This window comes from Diplotaxodon limnothrissa, linkage group LG2 (genome assembly GCF_057381915.1).
Source record: "Diplotaxodon limnothrissa isolate DT_005_m linkage group LG2, D_limnothrissa_male_GT1.1, whole genome shotgun sequence".
Taxonomy (NCBI): domain Eukaryota; kingdom Metazoa; phylum Chordata; class Actinopteri; order Cichliformes; family Cichlidae; genus Diplotaxodon; species Diplotaxodon limnothrissa.
In genome coordinates, this window is record NC_140597.1 from 3474921 (window position 1) to 3493072 (window position 18152).

An 18152-nucleotide genomic window follows, 5' to 3' on the forward strand; every position below is an offset into this window, starting at 1 on the left:
CCCCCCTCTGCCCAGCGTAAAGCAAAAGGCTCGCGTGCAGAGTGAAGCGGAAAAAAAGTGCGAGAGAGGGTGAGAGAAAGAAAAAAAAACAACCCACGTGACGGCTCGCGTCGTTCACGTCAAGGAGCCGGCTCTAAGAGCCATTTCATTCGCGAACGACCCATCACTATCGTCCAGTCCTCTCCCTCATGCATGAGTAACACAAAGAACTTTGACTACTTGTGTCTTGCTTTTGCTGTGTAGTAGAATTGTCTTGAACGTTCCAGCCAATAGGTTTATGCTACGAACCTATCAGTAACTTGCTCACTGGGCAATCTACTGCATTTAAGTTATGTAGCAGATTGATTTCATATTCTATTTCAATGTAGACGATATGTGGTGCTTACCATTGTTAGGGTTGTAGTTAAACTTGGGTGTCGTGGGAAACCTGAGGCATTCACCTTGTTTTCTGAAGGTCTCTAAATCAGAAGCTGTCACAGTCTTGTTCCTCGCTGCAGAGAACAACAGCAGGAAAAGCACCATTAGAATGTATTGTGCTCACACTAGTGTTCGAGGATGTTTGAATCCTAAAGCGTATTTTGTTTGTTTCGTGTGATCGGGCAGCTGCCTCCTTAAAGAACTACCTCCACTACTTAAAAGAGTTTACTCTATGTTGCACTTATTTGACAGCTTCAGTTAGCCTGCTGGTTACTTAAATGTTACAATATCTGTTACAATATAAACCTGCTACAATTAACACAGATGTGTTGTTTAACAATTTTATGAAATAACAACAAACAGAAGTCAGACATGTTAGCTAAATGTATTGGCCAGTACTCAGTCTGTATAGCACATGGAGGGCAGTCTGCACAGCCAGGTGTAAAAACAACCTTTTGTTTGTCCTTTTCTCACTCTTTTTTAAGTGCGTTGAGACAACTATTGTTGCAATTTGGCACTATATAAATAAAAGTGAATTGAATTTTGCTAAATAAAAAAAAAATGACAGGGAACTTTTTAAACCCAGAAATGGAATGTAATTGTGTTTTTGAAGTACTGTGACTGAGTATCGGGCACAAAGGGCGATGGTGACTTTTAGTTTTTATGTTTTTTTGTAACGGTATAAACAATGACAGGTGGTCGATTGGCCAATTGGTCATGATCGACTCTGGGCTGGAACAATTACAGCCGAGGAGGTCGGATACACTCTCCTCCTTGTTTGGGCAACGGCTCTGAAAGCAGTCTCATCACATTCAAACAGAAGAAAATGGTATTGAGGCGAAAAGGAACGCAGTTTGTCCCGTGCTTCAGCTAGAATAAAAAAAACAGACACAAAACTGGAGTTAATCTGTGTCCTCCGCTGCACAGCTTCTTCTTCTCTCACTCTCTCCCCCTCCCTCTCCTGTTGCTACTTCAGTTATGAAACTGATCACTGATCAATGATCAATGATCGGCTTTTCTGTCTCAGGTCCCGTCTCTCTTGTTTGTTTATCGCCCACTTTGCGCCAGAAAGAGGAAACCAGCGGATGTTGCGCTAAACATACATGCAGCATGTTAAAGCCTGATAAGTTGTTTATTTAATTTATTTATTAAATCATTTATTTAATTGATTTAATATTACTTTCTAGGATCTGCTGATGTTTGTTGGAGCCACAGCCGTAAAGCTGCTGGTCATGATGTCAGGTTGGTTATCTGGTGAGAGGGAAACATGAAGATGAAACCAGGAGATGTCCTTACTGGATCATCAGAGCTGAACAGGTGATGGAGAAACATGATAGGTGACATGAGTGAAGGGAAGTTATGAACTGTTTCTGAGAGACCAATAACACCAGCATCCTTTTTTTTATGTAGCTGACAGCTGGTAACTGTGCAGGGGCGGGTCTAGCAAAGTTTTGCCAGGGGGCCAAGTAGAGCATTAACAGGGAGAGGAGGGGGGCACAAAGAAATACTTTTCTTTCTTATTCTCATTTAAAATGTCTGAATCTTACAACTGTGGGAGACAACGCCGCTCTCTCCGATCCTTTCGTGTTGGTAGAGATCATGCAGAGATGTTTCCAAGTTTCACACAATCCTTTTGTTACCCATTTTTCCTTACAGATACATCTGGAGATCAGCACACTGCAGTCCTTTGCAGTCCTATTCTAAAGGCTGATCTCAAGAATTCAACACAACAGCTACAGTTTTAGTCTCTGGTATCCTCCCCCTATAGTAAACACCCCCACAATGGAAAAACACTGGTACAGTAGCCAGGGGTGCTGACACCCTGACCCCCATCTCCTTTTAACACTGGGATTTCCAGGCTTCTACCGTTCTACCTTTAAAAGCCGGAGAGCAGTCAAATGCTGGAAGTGGAAGCTAAATTGGCTAGTCATTCATATGTATATTAGGTCGTTACCTAGGAATTCTGGAGGGAGGGGAGTGGGGGTGAGTGATTGAGGGGGTGGGGGAGTGGAGTGTTTCAGTTTGCCATCTTAGGGAGAAATCAACACATGTCCTTTGTATGTCCTTTGTTGCTGACATTTATTGATGAAAACAGTACAAAAAACCAACCATTTGTACACATATTTACAAATAATGATAAAAAGTGAGTGAGTACATTTCAACATTTTCAGCAATCACTCACAATCCTGGCACTGCCACGGTATCTGTCGTCTGCATTTACCACATGTGTACCTGTAGCAGTGAACACATCGCACAGTGGCCTGATTTTTTTTGCATCTGTGTTTGACCTGACACGTGGCCCTTTTTCCAGGGCTCGGTGTGGAGGGTTGTGTCCGAAGCAACTGATCTTTTCTTGCCTTCTTCGCAGCTACATGAGAGCGAGCCAACTCCCTTGCAAGCTCCACCAGGAAGTCCACCCGTCTTTCCTTCGTCCCGGTGCATGCTTGATACAGCACATGTGCATTCAGTGCTGCCATGTCAATCATGTTATAAAACACGGCAACTGGCCAGCGCCGTGTTCCTCTGCGGACAGTGTACTCCCGAACCATCTGGTCCATCACATCCACGCCACACTTTGTTTTGTTGTAAAGGGTGACAGTGTTTGGCTTCCTTTTGGTGGTGTTATCAGTCTGAACCACGCTGTGCATGCTGCTAAGAATATAGACTGTCCTCTTCCGTTTGGCCGCATACGCCGTCAGCGTGGCAGCAGAGGTTGAAAACACCTAAGAAATAAGATAAATTGTTATTTCCATAGCACTTTTACACACAATGAAACACATAAACATAGAACCACAAAAGACCTGCAACATACCTGAGTGGTGAATTCATTGCGATCTGTCTGTCTAGTGGATTGAGGAATTTCCCGGCGAATCTTGTTGACTGTGCCGAGGATGGTGGTTTTCCGTCTAAGAAGTTTTTGCGCAAGTGAAAGCGATGTGAAGAAATTGTCCGTGGTAACATTTCTGCCCTTGTCTAGGAATGGTTCCATCAGCCTCATCACTACATCTTCAGACAGTCTCTCCCCACTGGGACGATTGGGGTCCTTGCCAAGATATGGGAAGACATTGCAAATGTACTTGGATTTTAGGTCGCAAGCCACCCAAAACTTGATCCCAAACTTGTCCGGTTTACTTGCAATATACTGCAGGAAACAGCACTGAGTCTTTGATGGGAAAAGCTGCTCATCAACGGTGATATGTAGACCAGGGTTGTAGCACGTGATGCAGTTGGTGACAAATGATCCCCACACACTGGAAATTGCAGCGAACTTATCAGTCTTTGCTCGATCACTGCGGGTGGACTTGTCATCAAAGCGTAGGTGTTGCATGATGTCTTGGAAGCGGTTTCGTGCCATAGTTCCAATGATCTGTGGGTTTCCCAGGTTTGCTGACCAGCAGTCATTTACCGATGGAACCCTAAAAACCCCCCGCAAGATGACAACTGCAATAAATGCCATTAGTTCAGGGAGGTCCATGAACCAATGAACATGCTCCGTTTCCTGTGCATGTTGAATAGTCCATTCTTGAATGCTATGAAGCATGTCAAGAGTGATGAAACACAGGAAGCTCTGAAGGCGACTCGAGATACTTTTCCTGGCCTCAGCCGTTGGCTCTCCATCTGCAGCGTACGCTTCTATTGGGGTGAAAGGGAGACGGGTCCCCACATGTTCTTCACGCCACACTGTGCCATCTTTTGCTGTCTCAGTCCCCAAACAAGCTCTCTTTTTAGGTGGAGAAGCAGTCTCCTCATCTGCAGTGTGAACAAATTCAAACTGTGAGCAATGGGAAGGTCAAACGAAATCACAAATGCATGCATAGATACTAATTATAATTCCAGTATCTCCTCATCTGTATCAGAATAATGTCTGAAATATCTTACTTACTACATCCACTTACTTGTTTGAAATGAAATAGGAAATGATATGAAATGTCTTCCTAAATAAAAGTTAGGGTTACTAGCTAACCCTAATCCTGCTCTGCTTTTTTAGTATTTTTCACTTACTTGTTTGAAATGAAATTGGAAATAATATGAAATGAAATCTAACCTGAAGACTGATCAGACAGCTCCGAGTCCGAATCCGGCTGAAGTTCTAGGTCTTCTCCATCCGAGTCACAAGGGTTGACTTCACTCAAGATCATTTCCAAGGCCTGCTGCATTTTCTTTCCTTGGAGAGGAGGTTCGTACACCACAGAATTCTTCAGGGCAATGAAGGATTAGGCTAAATGCAGTGAGATTATATCCACCTCAACACAAAAGGAAGTCGTCCCCCCCCCCCCCACACACACACAAAGAGGCAGTTGGCAGTTAGACATCAGCAATCATTCACACACACCCACTCCCCTCCAGAATTCTCAGGTAACGACCTAATATACATATGAATGACTCCAGCATTTGACTGACTGCTCTCCGGCTTTTAAAGGTAGAAACGCAAAATGACTGCTCTCCGGGGGTCTAAGTGTTTAAGGTAGTGTCCTTTTGTTATTTGTCTGCCCCTCACCCTCAGTAACTCTTGCAGTAACTCTTGCTTCTGTCCTGGGGGTGGGGGTTAATTCTTCTCCTGCCCTGCACCCCAGTTCATTGTTCACATTCCAGGCCTTTTCTGTTTGTATTCTTACACACTAGCAAACTCCATATTATAATTTTGCAAGCCACCCTAAAATACAGTCTCTTTAGCTCTAATGTATATTCAGCAATCTATTATTCTCAAAACAACCAAAGTGGTCATCTGATGCAAAATGTATAGAAATCATACATATATACCAACAAGACAGTGTACATCACTGTCACAACAGCATTTGTTTTCATTCAAAGGTTTTATGTCTTTGTGGTTCTCTAGTCAAAATGCCCAGGACGATTTTTTGTCCCAGTCCAGCCCTGATTGAATTCAAGCTACTTTGTATTCAGACATGGCTACAATTTAGATGGAAGACAATTATAGTCTAGTTGATGAATATTAAAATGATTAATCACTTGATCAGTTAACTTGTTGAAGAAAAATCCATTTGCGAAAATCCATACTGGGCTCTACAACTAGTTTCTCATTGGTTTGGGGATTTTTATATTCTTTTCTTACTTCTTCACAAATAGGAAAGTGAGATACTAAAAGAAATGATGAGTTGAATGCCAAAGTGGTCCACCCTTCCACCCTTATTTGAAATAGCCAAAGAATTGTCAGTTGACTACAACTCATTAATTACAGTTAAAATATACAATGAATAGTCCATCAAGTAAATATTTTACTGTTTTACTTGTCAGTTCTTTTAGTAAATGCTCCATCACTGCTCATACTTACCAAACAAGTAGAACAATTGGTGATTGGCTACTTTATCGTAGGTGTGCATGAGCAGACAGTCAGGGCAGGTCTGCAGGAACCTGTGATAGGAACTGGCAATTTTCACTGTGCAACAAAACACAAGCATTCATGATGGGAGGATAACAATTCTGATCAACTGAGCATGCAAATTGTACTGTGACAAACATCACACACCTGAGTGACAGATGTAACTGATGTGATTACATGTGTACATGCTGTATGTTGTTCACTGAAGCAACTTACTGTAGAACTCTAAGTCTTTGCCATCAACTAGGGACATGTTCTGAACATTCCTGAGGCAGCGATCCTCCCTAAAACAATGATCAAGCAGAATGGAAGTGGAAAATGGCAACATTAAAATTTCATCTGGATTGATAATGAGACACCAAAAGAAATATTGACTTGCACACCATGACGTTTTTCTCATCTGAATGCATCCTTGACCGACACTTTCAAACCTGATTTGACTTTAATAATAGAAGACTGAGTTCTAAACAGAGTAATCTGTGGCATTTTTTAATCAACACAAATGAGGGCGGCATGGTGGCTCAGTAATGACCACCATTGCTGTTGCTGTTCCTGGGTTACCCCAGAGTGGACCTCTTTGTGTAGAGTTTGCTTACGTGGGTGTTCACTGGGAGTTCTGGTTTCTTCTGCCACTGCTCTTACTATAGATACTCTTAATCTGAAGAGTTTCACTTTCTGATTAAACTAATATTTTGAAGAATATAAAAATTGCATGATGCAACCACACTAGTTTTTATATAAAGTTGCAATCAGTTCATTTCAGTATCAACCAGCTTTCTGCCAACAGTATAGCAAATTGGAAGTATTGGAATTTCAGGAGTGGGACCACACCTCCAAACATGCTCCTTCCGGTTCTGATCAATGTCCGGTCGTTAAGCGATGACGTGACGAATCCTACTTCCGGGCCTAAAGTAGTCTGCGTTTAATATGGCTTTTGTGTTGTTAACATGTTTAATGTTTTGTATTTTCTTCTATTTAATCTCAAAAAGCTCCTAAAACAGTCAGTGATCACCGTTGACCTCCCTCGGCTTTTATTACCTCTAATCATTTATTTAAGCTCAGTTTTTAAAACCTTAGGATGTAACTACAGCAGACTGAACGACCGGATATGTTCCCCCAGTTCACACCCTCCCTCGCCTTTTCAACTTCTTCTCTTCTATTTTGTACATCGGGAGCCGTCACCAGTCCCCTTCGAGGCCTCCCCCAAACCACAGCTCAATTAATGTCCAAGCCATTCACCTTTATCTACTGAAACACTATCAAACGTTAAATGAGGATGTGAAATTTGAGGTTAAAAAACCAGCAGACCTGTTGACGCAGCGCGAGGTAGGGAGTAACATGCTAGCCAGAATAAAACAGTGTAAATGCAGCTCTCTGAGTGAGAGTTGAGAAACAGGTGGAGAATAGGATATATCCAGAGAACAGCTTTGCTATCAAAAACTATTCCACCATTATCTCCGCCATTATGATTTGTAGAACAGCACAACACATCTCAGTTAATCTGATCACCTCTCAGATGAATGAGCTCCTCACCCTACAGTTAGGTCCATGATTGAAGGCTGCTTCTAACAGCTTGGACGAGTTTACGGACACTGTCACCTCCTATATCCACTTCAGTGAGGACAGCATTGTGCCATCACGCACCAGGGTGAGTTATAACAATGACAAACCCTGGTTTACTCCTAAACTCAAAAAGCTGTGGCTGGAAAAGAGAAAGGCGTTCAGAAGCGGAGACAGGGACTGCTACAGAGAGGCCAAGTACAGGTTCACTAAAGAAGTGGACGTTGCTAAACATCAGCACTCTGAGAAGACGCAGCAGCAGATCTCAGAGAATGACTCGGCCTCTGTGTGGAAAGGTTTTAGGAATATCACCAACTACAAGCCTAAAACTCCCCACTCCACTGATGACTTGCTCTTAGCCAACACCCTCAACGACTTTTACTGCCGTTTTGACGAGCCATCAGGCAGCCTTCACACCTCCAACGGCCCCAACAATAGAGACACTTTGGACACTCATTCCCCCACCTCTCCCCCCTCCATAGAGCCATCACCCCCATCAAACACTTCACCTACAACACCTCCCTCCAAACCCCACACCAAGGAGGATTTCACACCACCTCCTCCCACCACAACTCTTCATATTCATGAAGCAGATGTGAGGAAGCAGTTTAATACATCTTATTCTTATCTGTATGCAATATCATTTTGTCAAAGCTACTGGTGTAGATACAAGTTGCATACAAAGTGTCTGTGTGTGCAGTGTGTGGCATGTGATACACATTTGTAAGGCATAATTCAGTATCTTTTAACCCAAATTACTGCACAATCTTTTCTTATTGTCAGCCTGGCTGCGGGTAGTGCCTACACTTATTCAACAAGTCAAAATAAAACAGTCCTGACAGGGGAAGGCTTCTTGTGAAAAAGCTACAGATCCTGTTGATAGCAAAATTGATGTGCGTACTGAGTAAACAGGTTTGGGGGGCCGTTGCAAGCAGACGAGTAGCCAGCCACAGTCTGTATCTCATAGTTCAGCGGCCACATGTGGCTTTGCTTGTTCTTTCACAGTACAAGTTAATTTGGGTAAACTATGATTGCACAGTTCATGTCATCTTGTGCACCTAACAAGTGCAATATTTTCTTTTCCCCACAGAAACAGTTCTCAAATATATGCAGATGTCAAAATTTATGAATTGTTAGAATTCTTGTAGAGTCTTGATTAAGCAATCCTTGGGTGCCTTGAAAGGTGCTTTCAAATAAAATTATTATCATTATTATTATTATTATTATTGTTGTTGTTATAGTTATATCAACATTATCTAGTTGTGTCAGTGTATCCATCCCTCCATCCACCCATTTGTCCTGTAAATTACACACCAATGTAGAAAGAATTTTTAATTTGCTAGTGTTCCCTGTGGTCTATGAGTGGTCCACAATTCTTATACAGGGAGTGCAGAATTATTAGGCAAGTTGTATTTTTGAGGAATAATTTTATTATTGAACAACAACCATGTTCTCAATGAACCCAAAAAACTCATTAATATCAAAGCTGAATGTTTTTGGAAGTAGTTTTTAGTTTGTTTGTAGTTTTAGCTATTTTAGGGGGATATCTGTGTGTGCAGGTGACTATTACTGTGCATAATTATTAGGCAACTTAACAAAAAACAAATATATACCCATTTCAATGATTTATTTTTACCAGTGAAACCAATATAACATCTCCACATTCACAAATATACATTTCTGACATTCAAAAACAAAACAAAAACAAATCAGCGACCAATATAGCCACCTTTCTTTGCAAGGACACTCAAAAGCCTGCCATCCATGGATTCTGTCAGTGTTTTGATCTGTTCACCATCAACATTGCGTGCAGCAGCAACCACAGCCTCCCAGACACTGTTCAGAGAGGTGTACTGTTTTCCCTCCTTGTAAATCTCACATTTGATGATGGACCACAGGTTCTCAATGGGGTTCAGATCAGGTGAACAAGGTGGCCATGTCATTAGTTTTTCTTCTTTTATACCCTTTCTTGCCAGCCACGCTGTGGAGTACTTGGACGCGTGTGATGGAGCATTGTCCTGCATGAAAATCATGTTTTTCTTGAAGGATGCAGACTTCTTCCTGTACCACTGCTTGAAGAAGGTGTCTTCCAGAAACTGGCAGTAGGACTGGGAGTTGAGCTTGACTCCATCCTCAACCCGAAAAGGCCCCACAAGCTCATCTTGGATGATACCAGCCCAAACCAGTACTCCACCTCCACCTTGCTGGCGTCTGAGTCGGACTGGAGCTCTCTGCCCTTTACCAATCCAACCACGGGCCCATCCATCTGGCCCATCAAGACTCACTCTCATTTCATCAGTCCATAAAACCTTAGAAAAACCAGTCTTGAGATATTTCTTGGCCCAGTCTTGACGTTTCAGCTTGTGTGTCTTGTTCAGTGGTGGTCGTCTTTCAGCCTTTCTTACCTTGGCCATGTCTCTGAGTATTGCACACCTTGTGCTTTTGGGCACTCCAGTGATGTTGCAGCTCTGAAATATGGCCAAACTGGTGGCAAGTGGCATCTTGGCAGCTGCACGCTTGACTTTTCTCAGTTCATGGGCAGTTATTTTGCGCCTTGGTTTTTCCACACGCTTCTTGCGACCCTGTTGACTATTTTGAATGAAACGCTTGATTGTTCGATGATCACGCTTCAGAAGCTTTGCAATTTTGAGACTGCTGCATCCCCCTGCAAGATATCTCACTATTTTTGACTTTTCTGAGCCTGTCAAGTCCTTCTTTTGACCCATTTTGCTAAAGGAAAGGACGTTGCCTAATAATTATGCACACCTGATATAGGGTGTTGATGTCATTAGACCACACCCCTTCTCATTACAGAGATGCACATCACCTAATATGCTTAATTGGTAGTAGGCTTTCGAGCCTATACAGCTTGGAGTAAGACAACATGCATGAAGAGGATGATGTGGACAAAATACTCATTTGCCTAATAATTCTGCACTCCCTGTACTTCTAAACCTAAAAAAAGATGTAAGAGAAAAGAATTCTGATATCCCAGAATTAATTACTTAATTTATTTACTGAGTTGCTTGACCTACCCTGCTAATTTGCCCAGGCGTCCTCTCACAGTAACATGTTTTCTGGGCTAGATGCATAAGCACTGTTAGGAGTGCCTTTCTAGGATAGTGCTCTATAACTGTTTAAGTATTATATATTTAACAGATAGCACTGTAGATAGATCGATTCCTGTTGTTTGTATTATTATTCACTCAGTTTTATTCATTCATTTATTTATTTTTCTTCATTCACATTTCTAACCAAGCACTCCATCTCACACACACACTGGATTAATCCTAATAAACCAAAGCAGTTTGTCTTGTGTCTGTAATAACTGTGTGTCCAAGACACAATTATTACTATTGTTGTTCTATAAGTTAAAATTAAGTCATGAATGTTGAAATGAATGACACGCGCTGTACTTGATTATTATGTACAGTTTGTCCAAAAGTTTAACAAACTCAGGTCTTGTTTGGTAAAAAAACTAAAGTTGAGATTGTTTGTTTTTCTTTCTTTCTTCCTTTTTCTTCTTCAAAGTCACGCAGTACTGAACAAAAGCATCACAGGCGTTGAAAACCTATAAAGTCGTTCTTCAGCTTACATATGTTGGTCACCTCACAGGTGTCATTTGATGCCTTTGTCAGCTTCGCTATGTTTTTTTTTCTCTGTATTTTTCCGTGTGTGTGTTTTCTTCTCATTTCCTGTGGTGCAGTCTGTCACACGGTGATTTTTCTTGCACCTATATCAGAGACAGTGTGTGGTTGATAGATGTTATCAGTTATCAAGTAAATTCCTATCACAACGTGGCTTATACAGTTTGTGCTACTGCAAATTTACAGCTGGGCTTCAGTCAGCAGTGTTAGTGAGGTACAGCTTAAGAAGTCACATATTTAAAACATATTCCTTCAGTAGATAATATGTCTGGCGCTTAAAGGTTACTGTATTAATATTACTGCTGACCATGTAATGCATTTAGTATGTTGATTTTGCCATGTTAAAGAAGAGCCGCCTTTGTGACGCTGAAAAGTCTGACGTTCAACACATCTTATAACAGAACCCATTAATCTTTATTCACAGTGTGCTCATCGGTTGTTTCTAATTGTTCTGGAAGTGGTGAAAAGTTACATTTTACTGGATGCAAAACATTTCTGTCTTGAATGATTTTTTCCATCCTGGAAAGTTGAACCTCATAAATGAACTAAAGAAATCCCAGAGAGATTTTCCATTTATTATGATAATGGTGTTTACACTTGTTTGTGAAGCTCTGTGAAACATTCACTGTGATTTTGTGATAAACTTATTTATATTTATTTACAACCTGGATTTATTTTAAATGAAGACGCTTTAGGCAGCACGGTGGCACGGTGGTTAGCACTGTTGCCGCACAGCAAGAAGGTCCTGAGTTCAATTCCAACATCAGGCCGGGGTCTTTCTGTGTGGAGTTTGCATGTTCTCCCCGTGTTTGCGTGGGTTCTCTCCGGGTACTCCGGCTTCCTCCCACCGTCCAAAGACATGCAGCTTGTGGGGATAGGTTAATTGGATAATTCAAATTGCCACTAGGTGTGAATGTGAGTGTGAATGGTTGTCTGTCCCTATGTGTTGGCCCTGCGACAGACTGGCGACCTGCCCAGGGTGTACCCCGCCTCTCGCCCTATGACAGCTGGGATAGGCTCCAGCGACCCTAAAAAGGATAAGCGGTAGCGAATGGATGGATGGATGAAGACGCTTTAGTATACAGTACTAATAATATTCACTATATTACTGTATGTTTTACTGTACTGATTTAACCAACCTTAAAAACTCTGGTTTTGACTCTGTTCATTCTGCAAACCTCAGGTGGGTTATGTTTGCATCTGCCAATAAATATTTGTAACTGCCTGAATTACCAATTAATTACAAATGAAATAAGCTCATACACTGTAAAACCTAATAAGTTCACAGAACTCAAAAATTGTTGTGTAACAGATTACACAACAATTTTTTAGTGATGTTTTTAAAAGTTTTAAGTTTAACTAAAATAAAAATTATAGTTGCAGTTGCCTTAAATTACCTCAATGTTAACTCATAAATGTTGATATTCCTCAACTTATAATTAGGGAGTAATAAACTCAAAATGTTCAATATTTTTCAACTTAATTAAGGTGGGAAATACACTTAAAATATTTTACATATTGCAACTCATACGATGTGGGAAATAAACTCAAACTTTTTCATATTTTCTAACTTATAATATGGGAAATAACACTTAAAATCTTCAATATTTTTAAAATACTGTGGGAAATACACTTACAAATAATTCTAAACTGTTTGCCCAGTAAATTATAATCAGCTAAAAGTGTTAGAAAACATGAAAGTAACAACACTTACAATTTAACAACTTTTTATTAAACACAATGTGCTTTTAAAAAGGCACAAACAACAGAGCTCACTCATAAAAAAGTGCTTCATAAATAAAACAAGAGAAAAAAGACTCCAAGGGTCTCCATCTCAATTCTAAAATTCAATAACATTTTCAGTATTAACAGCAATTGCAGCTATTAGAACATTGAGGCATTTAACACTTACTGTACCTTGACAGCTGCAGCTCACTTTCTTTTTTAAAAATACATAAAAAAACAGTACTGTTTCCACTGCTGTACTTATAGGGAACAAACATCAAGGCAGTGCATTTACGTATTAGGCAACAGAACATTAAACATGAATAGTGCATGAACTGAACAGTCATTCATCTTAAATGTGAGGTAGAAGAGGCAAATGATTAGGAAAAAAACAAACAAAAAAAAGCTTCCTCAATACTCAGCTCAACAAGTAGTCCATTCTGAGTGATTCACTCATTGAACAAATCATTCTTCAGCATCAGTAGACGCCCTTTCAGTGGTTTGTTGTCCTCAAGGCACATCACAACCTTCTGGATAAATGTGAATGTAAGCTCAAGTTTCTTTGGGTATTGTAGGTCTAGTGCATAGATGTACCCAAAGAGCAGGAGAAATGACTCAGCCAGATTTGTGGGACCATTCACAAGTATTTCATCCTCAACGACAATGCAGATGCTTTCGGGACTGAAGAGGGCCGAATCAGTAGTGTCATCCGTGACAACTGTCAGCTGTTGAAATCTCCCAATTCTTTGAATCTTTGGGCTGAAGGAAGGACAATACTCGGTGTATCAATGCTCAATCAACAATCATTTATTTCCATACAATTCAACAGTCAGAGCATTACAACGTCCGGACGGGAGAGATGCTACCAGAGGGTCAGGCACATGTCTCAAAATGGTGACGGGTTGCTCAGCTTTTTATAGTCTCTAGTGGCCCCCAGCTAGTCGTAAAAGCCAAAACATCACATTCTTTCTCTGTTACAGCGCCTAAGTTATGACCTCGGCAGTTGTTTCTCTGCTTTCTGTAAGGTGGGGGTGTGGAATGTGGTCTATCTATCTCCCCTGTCTTTAGACACAGAGTCTCCTGCTTACAACCTTCTCTTCATGATTCAACAATTAAGCATGTCAAGAAAACAGTGTCACACATTCCCAGCAGATCAAGGATACAGAGTGATGCACATTTATCTAATGAACTAATATGTGAATATGTTCTGTTAACTCAAAAGTATAATGAGAACTAAACTACATACAGCTCACACACTCTATATTAAAGGGTATAATATGATCTACAGCAGTATTCTAATTCAACTACTTTGATTACATATATAAGGTAACATACAATAACAGAATAATCTAACAATTCCCCCTTTTGATCTCTGAAAGAGATCACTTACAACATGCACTCCAGCATTTGCAAGGTCCAGGTCTTCTTGATCCTGAGGCCCTCTGTCCCCCTTTAACGGGTGGACCATATGTGGGATGACCTCTGTGTTCACGCAGTTCAGATGCAAGCAAAGTTAGATTTACAACCATAACAGCAGTTACAGATGACACTCCCATCATTCCCAATTCTCCCACAGCTTTATTTTGGTGCTCCAGTTTTCCACTCCCATTTTAATGCCCCCTTATACCTTTCAAATGTACTTAGACTAGAACCTCTGTCTAAGGAGCTTTTAACCTTCATTTTTATTGCTGCAGCTACCAGTGTCTTCCAGTTGGGTGATTCTCAGCTTCTTTCTTCGACCTCCGGGTTTAGACCACCCTTTAGTCATTGCACAGTTCTGGGGATTATTCTGCCCCGATTTCAAACAAAGATCTGTGTGTTTTGGGGTCACCGCCGTGTCCCCCTTTTTGCCAAGAGCCTCTTGAACCTCGTTGGTCTGGTGTTCCTGGTTTTCGCCAACCCCTTCATGGTTATTGCTGTGTTTGTGGGATCCATGTTCTCCAGGAGCCCAAACGCCATGACACTTGACCCCAGTTGCTGTCTCGGCAGTCCCTACATCTGTCTCTGCTGTGAAGGGTCCTCATATCTCCGGGTCCCCGTCTGGTGTCTGTTCCTTTCTCTGCAAGAGACAGAAAACCAAAACACCTCTCTCCCTAGGCTTAATAATCTAATATTGTTATCCATTGTTGTTCTAATGATTCAAATTTGGCTTAAAATATTATGTTCAGGACTCTCTGACCCAGGGACTTATTCTAATCATAATCTATGTGTATGTAAAAGAAATCAAAAATTAGTGAACCCTTTCTAAGTCTAACACATTATAAGCTTAAGTTTTACCATAGCTAATTTATTAAACACAGAAATAACGTCATAAGATGTTCATAAAACCATTGTTTGATGTTCGGACTCAACTCCCCCTTTTTGACACACTCCCATGTGTCAATTCATTGGAGCTAGACAATTAAAAGAGAAGGTTAGTGACATCATATCTCAGAAAGTATCAGAAATTCTTCTCTCGAGTACCGTTGCTCCAGCCTTGTCATCTCAGAGGATCTTCAATCCCGAAAATTTCCCTTCTCCTCATGTAATAAAGTCTGTCATCCTTGCATGCCCTGGTAACTGGTCCATCCAGAGCCATATGATCTCAAATGTACATACAACAAGCCAAACCACACCTTGGTCACACCAACCCTTTTCTGCCCTGAAGATGTCCAACGCCATCTTAGTCTGGACCAGGGTTGTAATAGTTTTGCAATTTTCATCAGTTTTTATTTTTATTTAGCTTCGACTTCAGATTTTCAATTTTATATCAGTTTTAATCAGTTTTTACCAATTGTTTGCTAGTTTAGTTTAGTTTTGATTAGTTACAGTTATAGTTTTAGTTGTGTCTGCAATAATTAAGTGTAGCAAAATCCCAGTCCCATCATATCAGTCATGCTCTTGTGCTTATCCTTGGGTATTGTGACTATTAACTCTTGCAGCACCGGGTGCTCCTAATTTTGGTTCAAGTGAATTTATAAACTTTGTGAAGGGAATTGACTCCTCTGCACACTGGAATAAACATAATCAACATAATCAACATGATCCACATTTTACTGCGTGTTATTTCACCATCTTATTGATTCAAATGCTCCATCCTTATGTGGTTTGCGACATTATGTTTATCCACTCTGTCTCTAAATGTTTGAAGAATTTTCCAGTTTGGGGTTAAATTTTAAGAATTTGACCATAAGTGAAAGTTATGGTGTCATCACCCCCTTCAGGGCTTACCTTTCCCAGTTTTGATGATATTCCTCCCTATTCTTTGCAAATACCCCCTGTTGGTGGCGAGAAACTGTTGGTGTAGTCAAGTGGGTGCTATAGAAACAAAAGCTCAGGACAGAACAGTTATCAGTCATGTACTTCCTACAAAATTAGCATATATTGAATTTCATATTGATCCTCTGAGCATAATGGTACATTTTAATCTGAATTTATCCAAACTAAACACAATAGGTTTTCTTTCTTTACTTTGCTCTTGTTCTTTTGCAGTACCACATCCTATCAAATGTCCCTGTCGATTATATTCTACATCTAATAACTTACTATTTCAAATGAGAACCTAAATCACGTGGACCAATGTTTGTTATGGCATATCTCTATCCTGAATGTGGCCAGTCATTCATAGGTATTGTTAAGGTTTTGGCGATTTTCCTCTATAAAATTTAATTGACTTTTTACAGTGGCCTGCTATGGTTAATAATAACATATTCCAGTCATGAGTGGTATCAAAAGTCTTCTCCACTGTAGCATTTGGCATTCCCAATAATATAACATGATACCTTAGTCCAAACACAGCTAATATAGCACAGTTTTCTTGATGCAAACATCAGTAACTCAAAATCAGCAACCACAGTGTTAAGTCTGCAGTTCATACTTATGTGAAGCTACAGTCTCCTCCTCCAGTCTCTCTTATCCTCCTGCTCCTGAAAAAACAAAACAAAACAAAGCGAAGCATCCACCCTTCTCTTGTCCGCTGGGTGAATTGTTTATTGGCATTTACTAATCCTAAAGTGGGTGCAGTCATTGTCTCAGTATCAAGTCAGTCAAAGCTTCCAGTCCGTCCATCACAGTCCAGTCACATGCATACATCCATACACATTCATACCAGATGTTGCTGATAATGGAGTCTCACGCGCAACCTATTCGAGCATCCATCACCAGCAAGATGACGTCATCATTTTAAAGGAAAACAATTCCTTCTTGTTTTTTGGACCGGATTGACTCGGTGCAATCCTTTTAGACTCAGAACTTCTCAGTGTTCCCTATAAGTGAATTTCTCCCAAGCCAATTACAATCATGGAGAAACACACTTTGCAACTGTTTACAGTAATAATATTTTATAGCGCTTTAAATTTCAATCTTTCAGGCCTGGTTTAAAGAGCTGATTGTTAAATCATGAACTCACAAAATATCACCATATCACCATATCACCACCGGTGGATCACACCTCTCAGATGTTTTTTCTTCAGTGCACTGTAACAAAAACGAAAACAGACGTAACCAACAAAACACTACTAACAATAACACAAACTAGGGCCCGTTGCAGACATGTCCAAACATAAAACTATCCTCTCTCGCTTACGAGAAAGAACACAAGCCAAAGCTCACTGATAAAATCAAGCTAGCGCTAAGCAAAACCAAACAATCAACCAGAAATTCACAGGAACATTTTGCTTCCTGCCGGGACAATATTGTGTGGGAATGAGAACCTCAGGTGCTGTAACACCTTTCGTTCCTCCTTGAATTAAATCTCAATCACAGAAAATGCCGTACTCCAACCTAAACTTACACTATTAATTCATCATTTTCACTCTGTGCCACTGTTCCTCATCAGGGCTGTGTGAAGCACAGCAAAGAATTCAGTCAAGGCCTTGAGCCATAAACAGACCTCACGCACAGACATTGTTTTCATAACCAAACCGTTTTAGACCTTATTCCTAAAATCTACATAAATGCCCTCTGGGTGACATATAACACATTCTAAGTATTTAATGGTAATCAATGGCTCCTCATAAAAATTATGCATTGGGATGTTTGTGTGCAGCATTTTGCATATCAGCATAAGCAAAGCATTCTTCATTGCATCAGCGTGTGTGTGTGTGTGCGTGTGGATCACTCTTCATTGCACAAGCGTGTGCATGTGTATGTGTGCATCACTTCTCAGTGAATCAGCATTCCAATGTGTGTGTGTGTGTGTGTGTATGTGTGTGTGTATATGTGTGTATTTCACTTCATTCTGAATCTGTGTGTTTGGAGACGTGTGTGTGTGTGTGTGTGTGTGTGTGTGTGTGTGTGTGTGTGTGTGTGTGTGTGTGTGTGTGTTTGTTTGTTCATCACTTTCCTGTTCTGGTGTTCTGGGTAAACCACGGCCTGAAGCGTGCCCTGGGGTCCTGCCCCCCCTCCTTTTCAGTTTGTTTGCGACCATTGCTGCTGCTGCTGCTCAAAGTTCAGTCCGTCCTGGTTCTGACCCCAATTGGGGC

The 18152-nt window shown here is 40.8% G+C and overlaps 1 long non-coding RNA gene across 1 annotated transcript; it reads right to left on the reverse strand.

Moving 5' to 3' along the window:
- Positions 1-226: 226 nt before the first annotated feature.
- LOC146638043 (uncharacterized) lies at positions 227-7646 on the reverse strand. Its single transcript, XR_014906577.1, has 3 exons — positions 5975-7646; positions 5711-5815; positions 227-491 (listed from the first exon to the last, which is right to left on the reverse strand). It is a non-coding gene; the product is annotated as an uncharacterized LOC146638043 (long non-coding RNA).
- Between the last annotated feature and the right edge of the window lie 10506 nt (positions 7647-18152).